Source organism: Kogia breviceps, chromosome 17 (genome assembly GCF_026419965.1).
Source record: "Kogia breviceps isolate mKogBre1 chromosome 17, mKogBre1 haplotype 1, whole genome shotgun sequence".
NCBI lineage: Eukaryota > Metazoa > Chordata > Mammalia > Artiodactyla > Physeteridae > Kogia > Kogia breviceps.
In genome coordinates, this window is record NC_081326.1 from 5041344 (window position 1) to 5064510 (window position 23167).

The 23167-nt window shown below is 46.0% G+C and overlaps 1 protein-coding gene across 5 annotated transcripts in view; it reads left to right on the forward strand.

The window, feature by feature from the left end:
• FAM110B (family with sequence similarity 110 member B) overlaps nucleotides 1–23167 on the forward strand; it is a 133177-nt gene that overhangs the window by 23869 nt on the left and 86141 nt on the right. For 4 of the 5 annotated variants that reach the window (XR_010837468.1, XM_067017332.1, XM_067017330.1 and 1 more), the window contains exon 2: nucleotides 8343–8433. The gene's annotated coding sequence lies outside the window, so the exon portion shown is untranslated. Of the gene's footprint in view, nucleotides 1–8342; nucleotides 8434–8652; nucleotides 8876–23167 lie in introns of all 5 variants that reach the window. The other variant, XM_067017331.1, reaches the window with a different exon arrangement.

Below are 23167 nucleotides of genomic sequence, written 5' to 3' on the forward strand. Positions count from 1 at the left end.
AGGTTGTAATGAGTTCCTTAGTCCTATGTTTTTTTCTTGAAAGAAATATTTTTCATAATGTAGGTTAGTAAGGGATTTTGCACATAAAAATTTGAGTAACTACAAAATACATGTTTTCTGCAATGGTGTCTGCTGGGTAAAGAAGAATAGTAACTTTGTGTTTTTAGTTTTTTGATCAACCTCCATACTGTTTTCAATAATGGCTGCACCAGTCTACATTCCCACCAGCAGTGCACAAGGTTCCCTTTACTCCACACCCTCACCCGCATTTGTTATTTATGGTCTGTTTGATGATAGCCGCTCTGACAGGCGTGAGGTGATATATCTCCTTGTGGTTTTGCTTTGTTTTTCCCTGTTGATGAGTGATGCTGAGCATCTTTTCATGTACCTGTTGGCCGTCTGTGTGTCTTCTCTGGAAAAAACGTCTATTCAGATCCTCTACCCGCTTTTTAATTGGGTTGTCTGTTATTTTGATATCGAGTTGTATGAGCTACTTATATATTTTGGATATTAACCCCTTATCAGACTACCATTTGCAAATATCATCTCCCATTCAGGAAGTTGTCTTTTTTGGCTTTTCGGTGGTTTTCCTTTGCTGTGCAAAAGCTTTTCAATTTAATTAGGTCTCATTTGTTTATTTTTGCTTTTGTTTCCTTTGCCCAAGGAGACAGATCAAAAAAGATTGCTACAACACATGTCAGCGAGTGTTCTGCTTAGATTTTCTTCCGGGAGTTTTATGGTTTCCGGTCTTGCATTTAGGTCTTTAATCCGGTTTGAGTTTATTTTTGTAAATGGTGTGAGAGGTACAGCGACGTTGGGAGAACCGTGCTGACCAAAAAGAAAATCTCTCTTAATATATTTTGGATTTGGGAAATCCCTGGTGTTGAACAAGTTTGAAAATTTTTAAGGAAGGAAGCTCCTCTGTTCGTTCTTCCCAGGGTAGCACATTAGTCCCACAGAATATGGCAATATCACTCTTGTTCACTTTCAGGTTCCTGCATCTAAATAACAGTCCCACCCCGCTGCTGCTGTTATTTAGTCGGGAACCACTATAAACTCCGCTTGCTTTGTTATTTTACTAATCTTTTCTAAATGAGCTATTATTTCCAGCTACTGACTCAGAATCATTAAAACCCTGGAAAATGACAATATTCGTAATTGGGTTGTAACCAGTTTATACCATGCTAGGTTTAAAAACATGTATTTGGGGCTTCCCTGGTGGTGCAGTGCTTAAGAGTCCGCCTGCCAATGCAGGGGACACGGGTTCGAGCCCTGGTCCGGGGGGATCCCACGTGCCACGGAACAACCAAACCCGTGCTCCACAACTTCTGAGCCTGCACTCTAGAGCCCACGAGCCACAACTACTGAGCCCACATGCCACAACTGCTGAAGCCCATGTGCCTAGAGCCTGTGCTCCGCAACAAAGAGAAGCCATAGCAATGAAAAAAGCCCGTGCACTGCAACAAAGAGTAGCCCCCTCTCGCTGCAACTAGGGAAAGCCCACGTGCAGCAACAAAGACCCAACACAGCCAAAAATAAATAAAATAAAATAAAAAACCCAGTATGTACAATATAATCCAAAATTTAAAAAAAAAACAACAACCGTGTATTTGTATAATAAGCTGTGTGTCAGGGTCCCATTTTGAAGAGTGTTAAAAATGAACATTTGAGGTGTTGCAACACTTTTTAAAAAAGGTATTATTTAGGGCTTCCCTGGTGGCGCAGTGGTTGAGAGTCCGCCTGCCGATGCAGGGGATGCGGGTTCGTGACCCGGTCCGGGAGGATCCCACATGCCGCGGAGCGGCTGGGTCCGTGAGCCGTGGCCGCTGAGCCTGCGCGTCCGGAGCCTGTGCTTTGCAACGGGAGAGGCCACAACAGTGAGAGGCCCGCGTATAACAAAAAAAAAAAAAAAAAAGTATTATTTAGAACCAGGTGCATTTATCCTTGAAAATAAAAAAATTGTGACACTGCCATAAGCATTTTACAGGTTTTTCCATTATGACATTCTTCAGAAATTTGTCTTGGATATATGTGGGTTTGCTAAGTGTTATTGTGTCTAAAGAATCAATGAACAAAAGTGATGGGATACATCTGAGTGAATTTAATGAAACTTTTCAGTATACTTAAAAAAAAAAAATGCCTAGAGAAATAGAGGATCTGTTTCAACTCAGTCCAAATAAATGAATTATTGGAGCACGTAAAAGGCCTCTTTTCAAGGTGAATTCACAGCGTGTGAAGAGCATGACAGTGAGGTGATTATGGTCTTTTCCGTCTGAACCTCAGGAAGATGTCTCTAGTTGTATAATCCTGCCTTTTTGGAAGTAAAAGGTACATTTCTAGAATGTTTCAAAATCAGTGATTCATAATCAAGTGACTCCTCTGTGCCGGGCGTTTTTACACATTTTTGCTGAAACACCTTACTCCAAAGTAGGTATTATTTCCACTTGTTGACGAAAAGTGAGCAGGAAGAGGTTGCTTCGCGATCAGCCCCCATTCAGTGAGGTGAGCGCCCCGGACTCATGCCTTTGCTGACTCCTCTGTGATACTCTGGCATCGAATCTTTGCACTGACCCTCTGAGGTCAGGGCCATCGTCATCTCCATTTTCAGACCAGGAAATCTGGGCTTTGAGAGAGAGGTTTCCTTACCCAAGGTCACGTGGTTGGTGAAGGTGTGAAAGCAGCATTGATCGCAGCCAATTGAAGAACGCTCGAGAGAATCCATCGGGTCAGCACTTTGGACGCAGTGACGTATCCCAGCTCAGGCTGCCTGGATTCCTTGGAGAGGTGCCCTTCTCCATCTGCTGTGGCCTCCAGATGTTGGAACATCGGCCCTGACTTATTCTGTACCAGCGGAATAACCCACGCTGATACGCTGCCAATGGGTATAAGCGCAGACAGGACATGCAGAACTGGACTACCTTAGAATCCCTGGCTCATTCAGCAGTATCTGTGAAGTGTCACGTCCTGGGAGCCTAGGGGTCACGTCTTAGGGATTGAGATAACCAGGCGGGGTTTATGGTTTATCGGGGAGATACAGCCGTGCCTAATCTTTCTACCTGGGGTGAATGCTTGCATGGAGATGGGTACCATGGGTACCATGGGCATGGACAAAGCGGTAAAAGCGTGGAGAGATCGAGGAAATGCTTCTCGAAGGAGGGATGGTCTGAGCTGCTCAGGCTGAGGGGGGGTGATGGAGAGCCATTGAGGGAGCGGCCAGGGGTGGCAGGGTGGCAGGGTGGCAGGGCATGGTCATAATCCGACATAAAAAGATCGTTTTCGCTGCCACGTGGAAGGCTGACAATCTGGGCTTTGGGAGACGGGTTGAGAGGTGCCAATAACGATCCAGGCGCCCCACGGTGGAGAAATACGAGGACGAGAGCGTGGCTGCACATTTTCAGTTCAGCAAACGTGCTGCCGCCGGGTCTCCCTACCTTAGGAGGCACTGTGTTCAGACTGGAGGTCGTTCAAAGCTGGAATGCTTTTATCACGATCCACACCTGCCTCTCTAACCCCTGCCACTCAGAACGATGTCTCTTCTCCTACAGGACGGTCTACCTTCCACCCCCAGCCCCCGCCAGGAACTTCCTCGGTTAATTGAAATATTTCTAGGTCCCCTCCCTAACTGTCCGAGCCTCAGTTGTCAAGGTCTGGGGGTACCCAACGCTCTTACCAGCCTGGATTGTGTCATAGGTGCTGGGTAGTTCCAGGCTCAGGCATCGTCTTAGACGTGTGGCGGGGTTCCGGGGTGAGTGGCAGCTCTACAGAAGATTCAGGCACCTAAGCTGGCCTTCGGAAGGGGGCTTGTGAGGAGTACGTCCAGAGCGCAACAGAACATCGTTACCCACACCCCGACACCAGCCGACCCGTTTAGAGCAGAGTAGTACTTGAGTATATTTGCACTGAAGTCAATGCTTCTCTTAGTTCAGCCTGTAACTTCACTAGTATTTATGCCGTAGCTAAGAGCTGAAAAATAAACTGGTAGGACTTTTCCAGATTGATTAGTTCATAACTTCCGTGGAGTGCATTACTTACATTTTTTGGATGATGAACTTTGTAAGGTCAAGGGCTCTTTCCTACTTAATCCTGGTGCTTTTTCCCATCTAGCTTAGTGACTAAGGCATGGTAGCCCTTCAGGAAATAGTTGTTGAATGAATGCAATTTGGGTTCTTTTGACCTATATTTGACATTCGTATTAGGAAATTGTTCCATCGTCACACGTTTGGAGTCATGATTCTTTTACATAACATTTTATTTTATTTATTTATTTGTTTGTTTGTTTATTTATTTATTTTGCGGTACGCGGGCCTCTCACTGCCGTGGCCTCTCCCGTTGCGGAGCACAGGCTCCGGACGCGCAGGCTCAGCGGCCACGGCTCACGGGCCCAGCCGCTCCGCGGCACGTGGGATCCTCCCGGACCGGGGCACGAACCCGTGTCCCCCGCATCGGCAGGCGGACTCTCAACCACTGCGCCACCAGCGAAGCCCGTTTTGTTTGTTTTTAATCAGTTTTGTTGAGGTATATAATGCATATACGATTACATTAACTGATTTTAATGAATAATTCAATGAATTTTCACAAACAAGCACAATCATGTCCTCACCACGACGGTCATGAAATAGAACTTTTCCATTCCCCGGTGTGGGCTGTTATGCCTCTTTGCAGTCAGCGTTTACCGCCACCCTGACCCCTGGCAACAGTTGATCTGCTTTCTAGTGCAATAGTTTGTCTTCTCTAAAATTACCTATAAGTGGATTTATATATTTAGTCTTTTGCGTATGGCTTCTTTCCCATAGTAGAATGTTTTTGAGATGCACTTATTTGTTGTATCATCGGTAGTTCAGTCATATTTGAATTACTAAGTACAGCCCCTGTGCCATACACCACAATTTGTGTATCCATTCACCACTTGATGGACATTGTAGTTCTTTCAAATTTGGGGCATTATAAATAAGACTACTATGAACATTCTTGTACAAGTCTTTGTGTGGAATTTGTGTCTTTACGTTTCCTTTGGGTAAACACCTAGGAGTGGAATTGCTGGGTCGTATGGTAAGTGTATGTTTAACTTCACAAGAAACTGCCAAATTATTTTTCAAAGTGCCTGCAACGTTTTGAATTTTCCACCAGCGTTATAATGAGGCTCCCGGTTGCTCCAGATCCAATGCCATCACCTGATGTTTTTGCCCTTTTAAATTTAGCCGTTCTAGTGCGTGTACAGTGGTACCTCATTAAGGTTTTATTTTGCATTTCCCTACTGACTAATTATGTTGATGAGCCCTTGTGCTTACTTGGCATTTGTTTGTTATCTTTGTTGAAAATGTTCATTTAGATTGTCTTTTTTTTTTTTCATGATGTTGTTTTTGGGCACTGAGTTTTAATACCATTAATGAGTTAATACGAAAAATTATAAGGGAGGTATTTTGTTGCTGACATATTTTCAGGAAAGGAATCTTTTTAATGGATATTTTGTTTCCTGCACCATTTTTCTTTCTTCTTTCGGGCGTGTAGAGGGAAATCTCTTGTCATCTGTTGGCCTATTTTAATTTTTCTTGCCTGCTTCGCTACATGTACTTTTTACTGAATCTATCAACTCATAATCTCTGGGAAAACCACATGTGAAGGTACTAACTGCCTCTCTAAGCGTGTACTCTCACACGTGTGCTTCCATCGTGTGTGAGCCTTGACTCCCGTGCCACTGTGAAGGCCCCTTAATTGACCCCAGTCGGCAGCCTGTAGTAGGCAGGGACATCCTTCCGTGCTTTTTGGTTCCCTTGCATCTTCCGCTGTACCCTGTAAATTATTGGGGAGTCAACAAATGATTGTTGGTGATGCTAAGCTGCTGATCTGGGTAAATTAAGGGCTCTTAAATGATTCCAGAGTTTTAGAGAATAAGAGTCCGTCTAAACTGATGGATCTAATAGTAAATTATCTTGAAATCCTTACTTTAGAAACTGCTAATGTAAGCTGTAGAATACCTACATTTTGCTTGAGAGCTATCTATAAAATCCCCTTGAAAAAATGTATTGTAGCAAAGCTATGATTATAATTTGGCTATGAATAAGATGGGGTAAATCTATTTGTAGAGTAGATGTTTCTAGGTTAGTTATCCTAAGAGAATCCCAAATTTGGTTTCAGATTTCTCATGGGCCTTAATGGTTTAATCTAGCTGTATCCATAGAGCCAAAGGCAGAGTATGTTCTTGATCATTTTGAGCTGTGTCTTGTATTAATATAAAGTTGGGTTGGCTCATCAAGGGGGGGGGGGTCCATGCTGTGTAGGATAATGGATGTGTAGAAAGATTGATGAAATTATGAGCTCTTAAGAAGTTATATATGGAAACTATGATCTAATAGAGCACTGGGTTGGCACTCAGATTGGCAGATCTGAGATCTAGGACCATCTTCGCTGTGGGATTTTGGAGAGGTCACTTGACCACTCTGGGGTTTCATTTCATTTCTGAAATGAAAGGAGTCAACTGAAAGAATATGTGCTATGACTTATTTCTATCAGGATGGTTTTGAGGTCACATGACAACTTTGAAGATAATTCCAACCTGAAGTTCTTCATATATGGTGTTATTCCCCATCCGGATGATAATTGTGTAACTTTTCTGTCTCTGAATTGTTAGGGTAGAAGTTCAGCACTTTGTTACTTTGTCTCTTCCAAAGTATGAGAAGGAAAGGGCAAAAATAATGATAAAGATGAAAAGGAATTTTTCATACAATTTTAGGACAAAACAAAAAATACTGTTTTCAAGGTAGTAAAATACCAAACTTTTTACTTTGTTATTATGGGTCACAATCAATTTAAATGGGCCCAGATATATTTTGGATTAGAATTTCTCTAATGTCCTTATAAATGTCTATGATGTTATTCACTTGAATTCCTGGAATCCCATATGTTTCAGCAGGCAAATAAAATACCATCTTAAATTGCAGGCAGTAAACAATCAAAAAGAGCCGTAGAACTTGGAGTTTATATTTCATTTTAACTGAGTACTAATGCTGGCTTTATGTTCTTGCTGAACATTGCCAGGTAATAAGAGAAAGTAGATTATTTTGAAAGTTTTAAACGTGAGAGTGGGAATTATCAGTCTTAGTTGTTATTTAAACAGACATTTTCAGGCTTGCTTTTTAGTTTTTTGAAGCTATTCAAAATCTAGGTCAAGATTTGCAGCCTTCCTCATAAACTCCTGGCACACTGTTCATTACGCATCTCTCCAGAGAGGAGCTAATGATGGTTGGGAAGCTGGCGTCGACCTCAATGAAGTGGTTCTCGGGCATCATCTGTTGAAGTCCCAAGCGCCTCCTTAAAAATTTTACTGTTGGTTACTCCTACACCCATGCAAAACATGAGTAAATCTCAACAAAACACATAACTATTACAGTCAGAGCAACTCCCACCCCTGTCCGCTGGCTCCCAGTGTCAAGGAAGAAAAGATGTGGTTATCTGGGCTCGTGGCTTCCAACGAAAGCAGATGCTAGAGGAGAAGACGTTAAGTTTTCCAACATATTTTCTTGAGTCGCCAGATGTCCGGGTAACAATCACTTTCATGATTCATCCAAGTATCTCCAAACAGAGTGAGAACACCTACGTGTCACTCAGACCTGGGGACACGACCTTCCTCAAAAAACCTCAGTTTCTTGCCCCCTTTGTAAAGTGGAATCTCATTGTTTCTGGACCTGAGTATGTGCCCGGTCAATGTTAATGATTTCCTTCCTAAAAATGAAATACTCAAAAAGTGGGGCAGTGTCACCTCCCAGGGCTGTCCTTGCTTCAGGAGAGAGAAAGCCGGGACAGCAAGGCACGTGTTTGTGAGCTCGGGGAGGAACTGCATTTGGAGGACACGCTAAGAGAAAATGCTGACTTGCAGTATTTTATCCCCTTGCCAACATGAACAAAGTTTCTGCAGTACAAACAATGTATTCTTCGCCACCCGGTTGTGCGGTTGCTTGTGAGGGGGCTGCATCGTTTCCTGCTCGGTTTTGTGAATTGGAGGGATGCCCTGCTGCACTGGCGTTGTTGAGCTTGGAGTGAGGCGGAGCCTTGCCGGGGTCTCCGGGCTGGTGGCAGCCCACAGGCCCGTTTGGTTGTTTTCCATTAAATGCACAAACATAGCCTACCTTATAGTTGATTTTTGTCTTCTTTCTGAATCGATTTAAAGTTTACTAGAGCAGCTATATTGGAAAGAGGCTTTGGACCCAGTTTTTTTTCCCAGGTATGTTAGGAAATATCCTGTCCCCGTTACTCAGCAAAAATCGGTTTCTTTTTAATGATACTTGAAAAATTCATCAGTTCTCTTCTCCAGAATAATAATAATAATCTGTGCTCTTTTATTTTAGTCTCCAGCTGGACATCCAGGGCACCTCTCCTGTTGTTTTTGAGTCTTCAGTTGGAAGTTAACAAGACTACGGCCTGAAAGGGAAATCAAAGGTAATTACATGTTAAAAAGTATATTATTACCCTCGTGTATACATCTGACGATCATAAAGTACCGACGACCCCTTATTTGTTGAGCGGAATTCGGGTGTCCCCCCCCCCTCATTTTCCTGCCGTTTCTCTCCTGTTTACCCCCTCCCTCCTTGCCTTCCTCCCCTGCCGCCTTTCCCTCCTCTCCTCCCTCCTCTCCCTTATTTGCATGTGTTCACTCAGCAAACGTCTGTGGAGTCCGTCCTGCGGGGTCACTGGCAGGAATGGGAGGGACCACCTCTGCAAAGGGCCTGGCTGAGGCTGGCCTGGCTTCCACCTGTCCCCTTGCTGTCCCCGGAGCGCTCCCCCTGGGCCGTGAAGCACATGCACCTCTGCTGAAACGCATGGCCTGTCTGCTCGATGGCTGAGAGCCCGGGGAGGTCCGGCCACAGGAACTAAGCGACGGGTGAGCGTTGGGTGGACATAGGGCATCGTCCAGACCAGCACTCTTTATCCTGGGACACCTCGCACGCTGCTCAGAAGCTCCAGGGACAGTGGAGCTGTGCCAGCTTCGAGGCAGGCATGTTTTCCTTAGAGGGAGTTTTTCCAGGGAAACGTGGGGGGACGGTCCCAGCCAGATTTATGAGTTGGCTTGTGGATTGCGGGGGGGGGTGTCCACATCTGGCCAACCCACCCCTTGCCCCCTTCCTGCCTGCTGTTGGAGCTCTTCTCGTAGGTGGGACGCAGCCAGACTCCCCGGGGCTGGTGGCTTTGGTAACAGGAGGCTCTGGGTCCGCGTCTGGACTCGGCCGTGTGTAAGGTACGTGATGTTGGAAAGCCGTTCGCTGTCCGTGCCTCGGCTTCTCCACCCGCCACATCAGCGCCCACATCATGGGGTGGTTGCGAGCATTGAAGGATGAGTTGCTGTGTAGAGTGGCACTTGGGAAACATTTAATACACGTTAGTAGCTTTTGTTCTATCATCTTCTGCAGAACAGAGGTGATGATGTGCATGTCCCGTGGTTACTATGAGCGTTAAAAGAGGTGGTGCGTGTAAAACAGGCGGTGCTGGGCACACAGCGCTCTCCGCCCGTGGCGGTCCTCAGTGATAAGGCAAAATAACGACATTGTCAGCAGGTGTGCTCAGAACCGGGCAGACATTGTGACCCCAGGAGTGGCGAGCATCAAAGGGCAGAGGGGGCCCCAAACAGCTGTGTCCGCCCAGCTTGTCCGCCAGGCGGCGCATGTATATCGAGTTACGTTATTAACTGAAATCTCATTCTTAGTTTATTAGACAGTTGTCTACACTTTGGTCACAAAAGTTAATTCATAAATGTTTTGGTTGTGATTGGCCATTGGACTGAGTCGTTAAGAGTTACGTTCTCCCATAATCCTTTTATGCTTAGCAATATTCTTATCTTTTAAATATAGAGGGCAGTGTTTTGGGGGTTGATGTGAAATTTTCAAAGTAGCTCAAGAATGAAGATGATAGATGTTGAATAGCATTAGAATCCATCGGCACCCGTCTGTGATCATGATACATACGTGTAGTCGTTTTGGTTTCTCTCTTCAGATGATGCCTTTCTTCCATCACTCTTAAATGTGAAGAATACTAATGTTCTATCACCCATGCTATATGGTTGTTCCGAAACTACCAAAAGGGAAGCCAATGGAAATCTAGTAACATTTGATTCTGCTATATCTAAATTAAATGATGCTTGCAGGAAACACTTGGACATTCTTTTCCCTGTACTCTGAACCCCAAAAACATTTGAGCCATGGTGTAGTAGGGAATTTCTGACCATTTGTTTTACACACTTGCTTTCTGTACCCTTGAAGCAAGTGATATTACTTGGCTTAAGAATATCTTTTAAAGAAAAAGAGAACATAATTCAGGTGGCGGTGAGTCACCTCAGAAAGCAAAGGTGTTTGAGCCCTTCCGGAGGTGGAGACCTGCCTTGTCATCGTCACGCCTGTGCCTGACATTGGGTGGCTCGGTGAGGCTGGGAGTGGCAAGGGAATTGATCAGAGCACAGAAACTCCTTTGTTAGAATGCTGAGACTACGACGGCTTTCCACATTTGCCTCAAGTGTTACTGTAATACAGTTTAAACTGTAAATAAAGACGTTTCCGTGGGGGGGGGGGATACTTTGTGCGTTTTTGAATGCAGTGAAGCTAGCACGTGTTCTATCCTGAGCTTAGGATGCTGGTGGCCTGGAGTCTGTCTCTTCTTTCTTTCCACCCTCCGTCCCCACTCCCCTCCTCCCCCACCGGCCCCCTCCCCTACCCCCGCGCCCTGCCTGCTTAGGAGAAAGACCTTGACTGAGGCCCCATCAGTCCTGCTCTCTCAGCGGCTCCCGAGCAGTGGCCTGGGCTTCGCCCAGGGTCCTGATGAGAAGTCCGGCTACCAGCAGTAAGGAGGCTGGAGCAGTAACGCCACCCCTGCCCTGTCTGCTGCTGACTCGTATTCTGATCGATGCCCTTCTCCACGCGTGACACACCCGGGGGAGGGCGCAGTCTGCGTCTCCGTTCCCATCCGTGGCGGGGCATCTCTGATATTGACCCAGACCCACCTCTTTGAGGGTTTTGTCAGTGTTCTTTGCTCTGTCTTTTCTCAGCTAACTTGGGAGGAAGACATTCTACTCTATTAGCATCACTGCTTTATGGCAGTGAACAGTCTCACCATTGTGTTTAGCAGGAGAGACCCAGGTTCAGGCAGAAGTTTTATGTTCTCTTTGAAATCAAGACTTAGTCTTTTATCTGCAGCGCTCATTCCTACGATAGAAATCTCACACTGTGACTTCTGATCTTACTTTAGTGCTCTTCCCAACAGGACACATTAACCTCTTTGATTAGGTTGGTTTTTTTAAGAAATGCGCACAACTTAAAAAACGTGACTTGGTTACGTGGTTGCACGTAGGTTATGACTTGTCCTGAGAATAAACAAGTAAAAACAATACAGCTACTTCTCAAAATTTGTAGCAGTGCTTAATGAAAGTTTCTACAAATCTCGGAGTAGTTGAGTTGCTGCTCTGAATGGCATAAATGAGTGGGTCCCTCCCCTGCAGACGCACAACCCCCAGAGGTGACATTTGGTTTAAACTCTCATCGAGTTTGCCTCCTTATTTGCTTTTGGCATTGATCTGACCTGAGTACCATCAAAGAGCAAACCATTTAAGCAGGACTATATTTCAATATGTAGTTATATACCGTTCTTCAAACCCTAAGACTTCGACTTTTTTTTCTCCAAGTACTGAGTGTCCTGTCTTTTTGAATTTCTGTAATATAAATTTAGATTTTCCTTGACTGGATTTCCCTGATTAATATCCAACCATACTTTATTTATTTTTACCTTGTTTTACTGTTGAGTTAAAGGAGAAACACGTCTGATGGTAGGTTTTGGTTTCTGAGGGTTTTTTGAGATCATTAAGCTAATTTTAATTGATAGACCTTTCATGTATTCACGGCATAAAGGTACAAGTATGTTAAAAAATTTTTTTCCAACTTGGTCTCTAATCCTAGGCTCTGATTAACCTTCTGCAAAGCCTGTTATCTACAGTAAATGTTTCTAATTGGTACATATGATACTTTGTAAAGAAACACAATACTTAGCACTTTTTCAGGTTTTTGTACTCAAACGTGTAATTTGGCTTTCCTTCTCTGAAGGAAAATTTGTTTATTTTATTGACCGAAAATGTTTACAACTTAAGATGCACACTTCATTCATAAAGTTGATGTTCCACTTTACGAAGGAGTGCAGTTTATAGTCTTTTAAATTTTTTTAGTAGCGTCTCTTTTCAGTGAGTACTGTTCTTGGCTATGTGTTCTGACTTGTTTCCTAGGTTAATTAGAATTGGAAAGCAGACATTTCTTTTCTCTCTTTTTCACTGTCGTTCAGGGCCACCAAGTGTCATTATCTTGATTTTCCTCCCCTGTGTCCACCTTGCAGTTTGCTTTTTATCTCAAAGGATGCTTCTTTCTTTGGTCTCTGTGTGAGCAGATAGGCATCACCAAAACATGACACAGACAGGGACTGTCTGGGTTTGAGATGCAGGCTGTATGGGACCCAATGAATTCTAGATCGTTCTGACCTAGTAACTCACGCAATTTTTGTTTCTTAATCTTCAAAAGGTCCTTTTAGGAGGGTGATTGTATTGAAAAAGCGTGTCATTCTTCTTTCTGTGATTGCTGATGACACATAAATGTGTGATAGCTTTTTCTCACTTAAATTTTATTTTATTTTTTAATTTTTGTTTTTTTTCGGTCATACCGCACAGCTTGCAGGATCTTAGTTACCCGACCAGGCATCGAACCCGGGTCCCCTGCAGTGGAAGCACAGAGTCCCAACCACTGCACTGCCAGGGAAGTCCCTTCTCACTTAAATTTTAAATTTCAGGCATTGCTCACTCTGGATCAGGTGGCACAGCCGCCGTCACTCCCTCCATCAACCCTAGGACATCACTGATGTCGGTGCTGTTTACTCAGAGCTGTGCTGTATTTTCCATATGAAATCCTGGAGTAGTTAAGATGTTGCAGGTTTAACTTTAACTCCTTATTTTACAGGGGAGAAAATTGAGACCATTTGATAGTTGCCTTCATTTAATGTATTTATGAGAATGCAACAAAGATGTCTTTTTCTGTTGTTACTACTATAGGTATATTCTTCATGTAATTAAAATATTTACGGAAAGTAACTAATGCATTGAATCATATGGAAAGTGATCAGCCTTCAATACGCACCCCAGTGAGGGGGCAGCTGTGCTTCACCCGGGGGCTCTGGCAGCAGAGCTGACACCCAGGAGTTTCCTAAGTGGCCGCGTGGTTGCATCTGCTCCTTTAATAGTTCACTTAGGGCTTCCCTGGTGGCGCAGTGGTTGAGAGTCCACCTGCCGATGCGGGGGACGCGGGTTCGTGCCCCGGTCCGGGAGGATCCCACGTGCCGTGGAGCGGCTGGGCCCGTGAGCCGTGGCCGCTGAGACTGCACGTCCGGAGCCTGTGCTCCACAACGGGAGAGGCCACAACGGTGAGAGGCCCGCGTACCGTAAAAAAAAAAAAAAAAAAAAAAAAAAAGTTACCTGTGTGGGCTTCCCTGGTGGCGCAGTGGTTGAGAATCCGCCTGCCAATGCAGGGGACACGGGTTCGTGCCCCGGTCCGGGAGGATCCCACGTGCCACGGAGTGGCTGGGCCCGTGAGCCGTGGCCGCTGCGCCTGCGCGTCCGGAGCCTGTGCTCCTCAACGGGAGAGGCCACAGCAGTGAGAGGCCCGTGTACCACAAAAAAAAAAAAAATAGTTCACTTAGCAGACGTGTCCTGGGCATCCACAGTACCATGTGAGAAGGCAGGGCTCCTGCTCTTAAGAAGTGCACAGTTCATCTAATCTGCCAGGGTTGTTACCTGATCCCGTATTTTTATAAATTTAACATTTGACAGAGCCACTAAGATTTTCTGATAGAAGTTCCCTGGTGGAGCTGAGAAAAGCATACCAGCCCTGCATTAGTGTTGACAAACTGGCACTTTCCCTGTGTCCTTCCGGGGTAAACCTGCAGGGTGTTGCCTGCAGGGCCTGGGATTAGGGGCCAGTTGAAACCGAGGAGGACCCTGCAGGGCCTTCCCAGGGACAGAACCCCCCATGCCCCCCGCCTCTTATTTGTAAAAAAGCTTTAGCCTCCTAGGCCTTCCCTGAGTTCCAAAGAACACATTTAATCAGAAAGTTAAAAAAATGCAGAAACAAAGGAAAGCAGTCAAGCAAGACAAAATCATAATAGTTTAGCCATAAAACAAAGTCAGGGACCTTTCGTTCCTCCTCAAGGGCTTGTAGATAATATCCTGAGCCATGTTCTTGAGTTGTTTTTCAGATACTAAAACTCCCACCCGGTGGAAGAAGTCACTGCGTGCTGACCACCAACACCCAGACCCCAGACCAGTTGGAACCAGAAGGTTGAGTCTCCCAAAACACCTCCCCGTTACCTCACCCCCAACCATTCAGAGAACGGAGCATGAGCTGATCGCACAGCCTGTGACCGTCTCCCTCACCCTGTCTTTGAAAACCCTTCCCTGAAAGCTGTCAGGGATTTGAGGGCTTTTGAGCACTAGCTGCCCGTTCTCCTTGCTTGGCTCTGCAATAAATGCTGTACTCTCCTTCACCACACCCTGGTGTCAGTAGACTGGCTTTGCTGCTCCTTGGGCAGGTGGACCCACGTTCAGTTTGGTGGCACAGTTCACCTGGCTGTGTTAACGACCCCAGGACCCCTCCTCACTGGCCCGGCTTTAGGAAGGGAAGATGCGCCCCGGGAATGGTGGGGGAGGGTGACTCCTTGTGAGAGCCGCCGACGAGCGGGGCGGGTGAAAAATGCAGGGGCGTCGGTCATTCTGAATTTGAGTGCGTGTGATGTGTTCGACACCTGCTTTGCTGGTTGGCAGGGGCCGAGGGTGCCCGGGGAGCCTCGGGCAGTGTCCCCATGGGCACAGAAGCCTTTGTCACCAGCTCCTTGTTCCCTTGCGAACTTCCTGCCATCCCTGGCGAAAGCCTTGTCAACGTGGGCTCCCTCTGAGTTTGCTTGGTCTTGCATTTTGCTACCCGGAACTCTTTCTGCACAATTTTTAAAACAGTCATTAAGTCACTTCTATGTCATGGAGTGTAAGCAGCCAGGCCTGTCTGTTGGGCCGAGGGAAAGCAGACCAGGAATTTCAGAACTGGGTCGCACTCTGCCCTCTAACCGTGGCCCAGGCATCCTGGAGAGAAGCCTGTCTTCCTTCTCTGAAGGTCGCCTCTTCTGCGACTTTTGCCTCAGCTCTCCCTGGGTTGTCCCTTTCCTTTTTTTTTTTTGTTTTTTTCCTGCAAAACATTTACCTTTTCTGACTCTTGATTGGAGCACAAATTATTGTCCCCAGAGCGGATTCCTCTGTGTTCCATGACAGTTTATGGCCTGTCTGGCAAGCAGAAGCAGTTTGCTTTCCTCTGAGCGCTTCATTTGACCAACATCCAACGTGATGCACTCAAAGAGAAACGGATGTACACACACTCCGAGGCCCAGCCCAGGCGCTCCCGGGCCCTAGGTGTGCTCCAGTGTCTCCCTCAGAGCAGGGCCAGCATTTCGTAAACTCAGTTTTAATGAGGCTTTAAGTGTCCACTTAGGATTTTTCCTTTCTCTGCCATCCTTATTTCAGCAACTTTGTTGGCATAGGATTTATTGCTAAAATAAATTTTAGTGACAAATGCACATGTTTTTGGTTTTGTTTTTTTAAAGAGAGGTTTAGAGATGGGTTTGGAAACGGGAAAATCTCAATTGCTAGGGCACCACACAATAACTTAACCATGTGAATAAACATTAAGTGGAAATGGTCATTTTAGCAAGAAGTAGGACCACCCTTTAATTCTAAGCCGTGGTGCTGTTTCCCACTCTTCTCTTGTTCTACCGTTTCACTCAAACTTAAAACGTCCCGTCCTGATTATGTATCTTGGTGTTCCCATCCTTAACTGGTGGTAACATCTCAACCAACAACCAAAGAACCCATGAAAGTGTTCTTTTATGATGCAGTGTCTCCCCGCCCCCCATAGTGACTTGACACTGTTCTGTCACTTCTGCCTGTTTGGGGGGGAAGCCACAGTCAGAGGAAGTCCCGGTAGGTGAGCTGTGGGCTGGGCTGGGGAGTATTGCTGCCAGGTAGGGAAATTCACCCATCAGGGTGGTCACCGACTGGCACAGACATGTGGCATTGGGGTTTTGGTGGAGGAAGGACTTCCGGTCGACAACACTTCCTGGTGTGACCCGACCGCTAAGTGCACACACATCACCCCTCGCTCACTTTCAACTACAGGACTCGAGGAGCCTGTAGGGACCTGACCGCCAGCACGTACAGTGCTGCTGTGAGTCAGGAAGCAGCACTAAGCGTTGAACTAACTTCCTGGTACCCAGGTCTTTCTTGTCTAGAATAAGCAGGGGTCTGGCTTCAGCCCTGGGCAGGATTTGGCCTCAGATAAGGTGTATAAACTCTCCAAGCCTTAGTTTCCTCATATTTATCTTGAAGAGAGATTGATTTGGATTTCTCTGCTTCCATAAGACATCATTTTTTATTTGACTGTTACAATAAAGCAGTAAGTTAGAACAGGTAGTGCTATTAGACTGAAAATAATATTATTCCTTCTTTTTAGATCCCATATACTCTATGTTTGATCCAGGATATTACACTAATTACATTTATGATGAAGACATTTGAAAATCACAGATGTTCACTGATTTAAAAATAGAACATATGCATTTTTATTAAGCTGTTGAGCAACAGGGTTTGGGTGCTTTTTCCTCATTTTCGAGCTCAGTGTAACGGTGTTGAGAACACTATGGGTGAAGTGCTAATGTCACTCAGAGATGATGTCATGTGACGCATTTGGGTTTTGGCCCTTTTACTCAGGCTGTCTTACACAGCATACCTGTTCCTGGCTTAGTCAGACTTCTGGTTTATCTGGATTTTTTTACTAGACAAATTTAAATTTTGCCCAGTGCAATCTCCCGATCTCATTTCTTAAGAGAGGGGGGCTAGTTAGTTGATGTTAACGCAGCCCCTGGAGAAACAGTCTAAGAGGTGGGTGTTCTGGACGATTTTGGAACAGTTGGATAGTGTGTGCGTGGCCGGTGTGCTGTGCTCCGGGCAAGACTGCACTTGATGGAGGTGCCAGGGAAAAACTGCTTTCCTGTGCATGCTGTTTTCCATTATCTAAGAGCTGTAATCTGCATCAAAATCAGTGATCAAATCTCCCTGGACCCTTGCTTCAAATTTGAAATAGATAAAAAGCATCCGCTCGTTAACACAGCCGGACCTTTTCTGATTTCTAGCTGTCCCGCTTCCGCATTGTGGAAATAAACCCGGGTCTCTCGGGGCGCCAGGAAGGGACACCGTTTGCACTGAAATGAATGAGATGATTTTCCAAGGTGCGAGGGGAACGCACCGTGGATTGGCTGATATTTCAGAAACATGAATGAAAACCGTAGGCACCTCACCCGCCCGAGACGCAAGAGCTTTCTGAGAATGATTCTCTTCTAGGGTTTGAAGTCTCGCCGACGGCTGATAACGTACACTGGACTTGTTTGTCCACTGGGTGTGCCCCTGCCCACGAGGAGAGGCAGCCAGTAAATGTCAGCCCGGGTGGCCCGTGAGGGACGGCCTGTGTCATCATCAAAGCCATGAAGTGCACGGGAGTTTGCTCTTCAGACCTAAGTATTACTTCAAGTGGTAGGTTTTACCTTTTCAAAAAGTTGCAATGTAAAACGTGGTCTCAGGGAAACTCTTTCTTGTAAACCAAGAGCTTTTTCATTTTCATTCTGGAATAAATCACTGACTAATTCTCAAACCCATGACAAGTTATTTAATCTCATTGCGGCGCTTGGGCCTCTCACTGTCGCGGCCTCTCTTGTTGCGGAGCACAGGCTCCACATGCCAAGGCTCAGTAGTTGTGGCTCACGGGCCCAGTTGCTCCGCAGCACGTGGGATCCTCCCGGACCAGGGCTCGAACCCGCGCCCCCTGCATCGGCAGGCGGACTCTCCACCACTGCGCCACCAGGGAAGCCCTATCCCCATTTTATAGATGAAGAAACTGAGGCATAGAGAGGTGAAATAGTTTGTCCAGGTTACACAGCTAATAAGTAGTGAAATAGGATTTGAACCCAATCAGACTGGCTCTAGAGTTCCGTTCTCAAATGACATAGCTCTCTGTCTCTCCAAAAAATATTAATATACTGCTACCTGATTCCTTTGTGTTTGGTTTGATTGTGCAAATATACATGAACCCTTTCATCGGAGGTATTTGAACTGGTGAATATGGCTACTCTTCGTCCGGTTCTGACATACCTTTGGGGGGCTTTGCATAGAGCCCTGTCTGTGCTACTTGGGAACTGCTTTCTGCAGCAGCACGGGTACACACGGAGACATTGGTATGGTCAGAGGCACCATGTGCACTTATCCAAGTGAATGGCGTGTGGTCCTAGGGCACCACTCACATGGACCACAGTGGCCGTGACATCTCCAAGGACGCGTAGCATAACACAGCTTGTGCCACTGGCTGCTTTGTGTAGAAAACTTTCCTGAACATATAGAAAGTGAATACACTGTACCTATGAAAAGAGTTCATGCTTTACAAACTCGCCTTAGTGCATCAAAGCTCCCTTTCAGTTAAAAATGTGTGCATGAAAAAAAAAAAAAAAATTTTATGTAGCAAACTTCCAAACGCTAAAACTCCTATATGAAAGCAGCAGCTACTAGGAAAGTAAAACTGCCAGGACTGCGACAGAGGAATCAAAATGAATCCCTGTGCTAATTTCTAAAGTAGATGGAGTTGGCCAGGCTGTGGATATTACACTTACAAAATAGTCAGCTTAGTCATTTTGCAAATTATAGACCTCACGCAAGAGAATCACAAAATAAAAGCCAGTGTGAGATGATTTGGCCGTCGTTTAGATGCAGGCCGACAAAACTCACTCACGCGCTGGAATTTAGGGACTCACGGACGCTCGTTAGGAAGTGCCAGCTGTGGTAAAAATCTGGCCATTCTCGTAAAGCAAGGACAAAAGACTGTGTGGCTGAATTCAAATGCAGCCGCTTTGTGAATTCAATACGTCCAGCGTTAAATAGGATGTGCAGCATGTATACCCCTTAGTTCTAGGAAATAATGAGTTAACTGGCTAAAATAAAAAGCACTTTTTTTAAAAGCAGCTTTAATTCGTTACAAGTCGAAGTTTAATAGTCTGTTAAAGGGTTGTTTTAAAAATCAGTGAAGTGACATTAATCACCATCTGACAGTAAGTGGGTGAACGCAGGTCTGTGCAGTGGGCCGTCTGTGGCCACATTTCTTCCAGGAGGAGACCCGGCACTGGGTCTCCCACATGTGTGGTTCAGGCCACTAGAACTGCATTCTCTCTCTTTTCTTTAATGTGTTCTTTTTCCATATGTTGGTGGTGATTTTTTTTTTAAATTGAAGTCTAGTTGATTTACAATGTTTGTGTTAGTTTCTGCTGTATACAAAGTGATTCAGTTATACATATATATATACATTATTTTTTATATTCTTTTCCCTTATGGTTTATCCCAGGATACTGAGTACAGTTCCCTGTGCTCCACGGTAGGGCCTTGTTGTTAACCCGTGGAATTGTGTTCTCTTAGCCCCTCAGAGCAGCACTGGGTATGTCACGCCGTCACGGGTGCCGTGTGTCCCCATCTCTGACACTGTGATCACACTCTCCCTGGCTGCTGTGTTGCGGTTCAGTTGGGAAGTTGACAAGTAGAGCTGGGAGGTCATAAGTGCCGTGAGGGCATTTTGTACGTTTGTTGACAGCTCTGTCCCCAGGGTCTGGAGCAGTGCCTGACCCCAGTGGGTGCTCCAGTGTGTGAACTGACCCGCTTGCTGCCTTGCCCGGGTACCCTCTGTGCTCAGGAGGCTTGGGTCTTGCATGTTCCCACGACCAGCTGTACTTCATGTGCTGCCTTTTAATGCAATTCCAGTTTCATCTATTCATTTATTCATCTATTCAGTGACCACCTGTGCAAACCATTGCAGTGGTGGAGCACACAAGCCAAGGAGTATTTTCATCTTATAAAACAAAAAGAGGGACTTCCCTGGTGGCGCAGTGGTTAAGAATCCTCCTGCCAATGCAGGGGACACGGGTTCGAGCCCTGGTCCGGGAAGATCCCACGTGCCGCGGAGCAACTAAGCCCGTGCGCCACAACTACTGAGCCTGTGCTCTAGAGACCGTGAGCCACAGCTACTGAGCCCACGTGCCACAACTACTGAGCCTGCGCACCTAGAGCCCGTGCTCCGCAACAAGAGAAGCCACCACAATGAGAAGCCCATGCAACAAAGAGTAGCCCCCGCTCGCCGCAACTAGAGAAAGCCCGCGCGCAGCAACAAAGACCCAACGCAGCCAAAAATAAATAAGTAAAATTTTTTAATAAAGAAAGAAATTGTATTAAGATTGTCATGCCAAAAGGCAGGCGTTCCTTTAAGGAGAATTTTTCTTTCAGCTAAGAGCACTTATTCACATCAGAAAAGTAAAATGTGGTACCCCCGGGCATGATGACCAAATTAGCATTATCACATTAACTATAGTTGAACTTTTATATTTTATGCAATTAAATGATCAGAACTAGTCTCTACTATATATTAATACACAATGTACACTTTAAAAGAAGATACTAGTAATTCAGTCTTCTAGATTCTCAGAAGTCGTTTGTTGTTTTGTGGCAATTCTGGAGCGCCCATTTCGTAGATGAGGAAACTGAGGCACAGAGAGGTTGTAGGAGCCCAGACATTAACTGTCAGATACAACCTGAAGCCTTGTCATTCCGCGCATTGTGTCCTTCCTGTTATACTGTATGTACCAAGAATCCTCACTAAGTGCAAGTTACCCTTTAAGGAATCTGAGATAAACAGAATTCCCGTCTGGTTCATCTTTGGGAACCCCTTAGGCCGGGGACTCGAAGGACGTGTGCGCGCGCACATCTTAACCGTTTCTCAGTCTTCAACTTGTATCACCTGCTCACATTCACGTTTGTAAGAGAGTGATCGACGCCAAGTCAGGCAGGCACTAGTTGTAAGTTTTGAACTCTCCGTCTCCTTGCTTATGCTGGACCGTGCTGGGTGTGTGCTGTGTGCCAGAGGAAGGCTGTGGGTCACAGGCCCTGGATGGATCATGGTCCAATTGAACATACAACGCCAAGTGGCCTTACACGTGCCGGAGAGAATAGTACGTAGGGTCTTAGGTCTCATGGCTTGAACCGAGGAGCCTGTTTAGATTTCTAGAGCTGACGTTGGTGACGACCGCCACGTTAACACACTTTCAAAGCACGAGGAAGTTGGACGGACGTCATGAAGAGAAAATGTCGGTGATGGCAGGGAGTGTTTTCAGACAATATACTGAAATCGCGTTCCCCGTGTGAACCTAACTAGGTGGAAGTGGGAACTCAGTAGACTTTCCTGCTATGAGATCTGAAGGCGATAGAAGAAGAATGAGCTCCTTTACGTTTTGGGGAAGCAGCGACCTGAACATTCTGCAGGATTCCAAGTGGTGACACCATTCTTATGCCTTAGTCCGGGTGTCCCGGCCGATCCGTAGGGAAGAGGTAGATATGAATGACCTGAGCTTTGGCGTCATGGTCTGTGTTTGGATAGGCTGCTCGTAGCGAGGTTTGAGGACGGGGGAGCGTACCCATGGACTGGAACCTCATGTGGGTGGACCTGGAGGCTGCAGTTTTTTCTCTCATCACCTCGTGTTACGCCTGGAGGCTGCGGGGCCTGGGAATGTGATTCCAGGCACTGAGGCCCAGGGGTTGGCGAGATACCGCGGAGACCTCATGGGACTGCAGATAATTATTGTCCTCTTTTTCTTTCTCTCTCCTTGCTTTCGAAATTGACATTAATCAAGCAAGATACTTAGTATGTGAAGAGGTAATTTCCAATCAAACAGTAATACAGGAAGTCTGTCTCTGTACAGTTTATACTTGTTTTGGTAAATGACTGCTCTCTTGTAAAACCTGAGAGTAATGTGCGTCATGAATATTGAGATTTTAGTGTTTTTAAAAATAGATTCTTCAGGGAGGAGGTTAGTGTGCTTGGCGACCAATTTGAGAATTTTGAAAAGAAATTGTTTTAACGTCAGAGTAGGACTTAATTTAAATTTTAGCTTACCTCTCTTCCAACTTCTCCAGGACAGTTATTAGCATAAAAGCTTAATGGATTCACATTCCTTGGATTACATATGTGCTGTTGAAATTCAGTGTTGATTCTAAATACTTGCCTAATAATCCTTCAGCCCAGCCTGAGGCTCTCGAGTGCTTGAGCACAGTTCATTATTACCCAGTCAGTCAGCAGTGGATTGTTTAGCAAACAGTACTTTGCAGTGGTTTTTCTCTTAGTCCCTTTCAGAAGCACCTGTAAGTTCTTTTCAGGACAATTTTCTGTTCATAGTTTGGGGATAAAAATAGAAGCATACGTGTTCCTTTAGTGCAGGTTTGGTGGGGAGTATTTCGGTGGCGCTAAGTATTTTTTATTTTAAAGGGGATATTGAGGTAAGAGCCAGTGTTAATTTCACTCTCCTCGCCCTCTGAGCCCCGACGCCCTCGCCCTCGCATCATGGAGAAGAAGTGTTTCTTCTCCACGCCCTGTCCTGTCCGTGGCCATCCTCCTCCTTGCTTCCCCCGTGCCCTCCCTTGCCCTGCCTCGTTTCTGTCCTGTCTCTAGGCTCTTGGTTCCGATTTACAAATCGGGAGCACGTCTGGTTCGTTCCTCTTCCCCTCACCTCAGGACCTTGGCACGTGCCGCGCGGTCCTCCCAGGTCAGAGTCTCTTGTCTCCTCCCGGCCCCTCTGTCCGTTCACTTCCCGGGACCTACGTGTGTGCATCGCCCAGGGCTCAGGCTTGGCCAGCGGTTCACCCTACACCCAGGACGGTCACGCCACACCTGTGCTTCCGCATGGCTGTTTCCCAACCTTTATGCCACTTGCTAGACCCACGTCATCAGTATTCCAGTCCAGACTCAAATTCACGACGTCACGAACGGCTCCCTGATCTTCCTGCGAAGCCAGCATCCTCTCCTGACTGTCCTTCTAGTACCACTGAGCTTCCATCACCGAGAGACCGTCTTCGGAAAGCCTTGGGGCATCCGCTCATTAAGTACGTCTGTTCTTTCCTGTTTGCCCCTTTCTGTCTACCTTTCCTGTTCCGCGGGAACCCCCGTCTTCTCTTGCCATATCGTTCTGCCTGCGGTCAGTCTCTCTG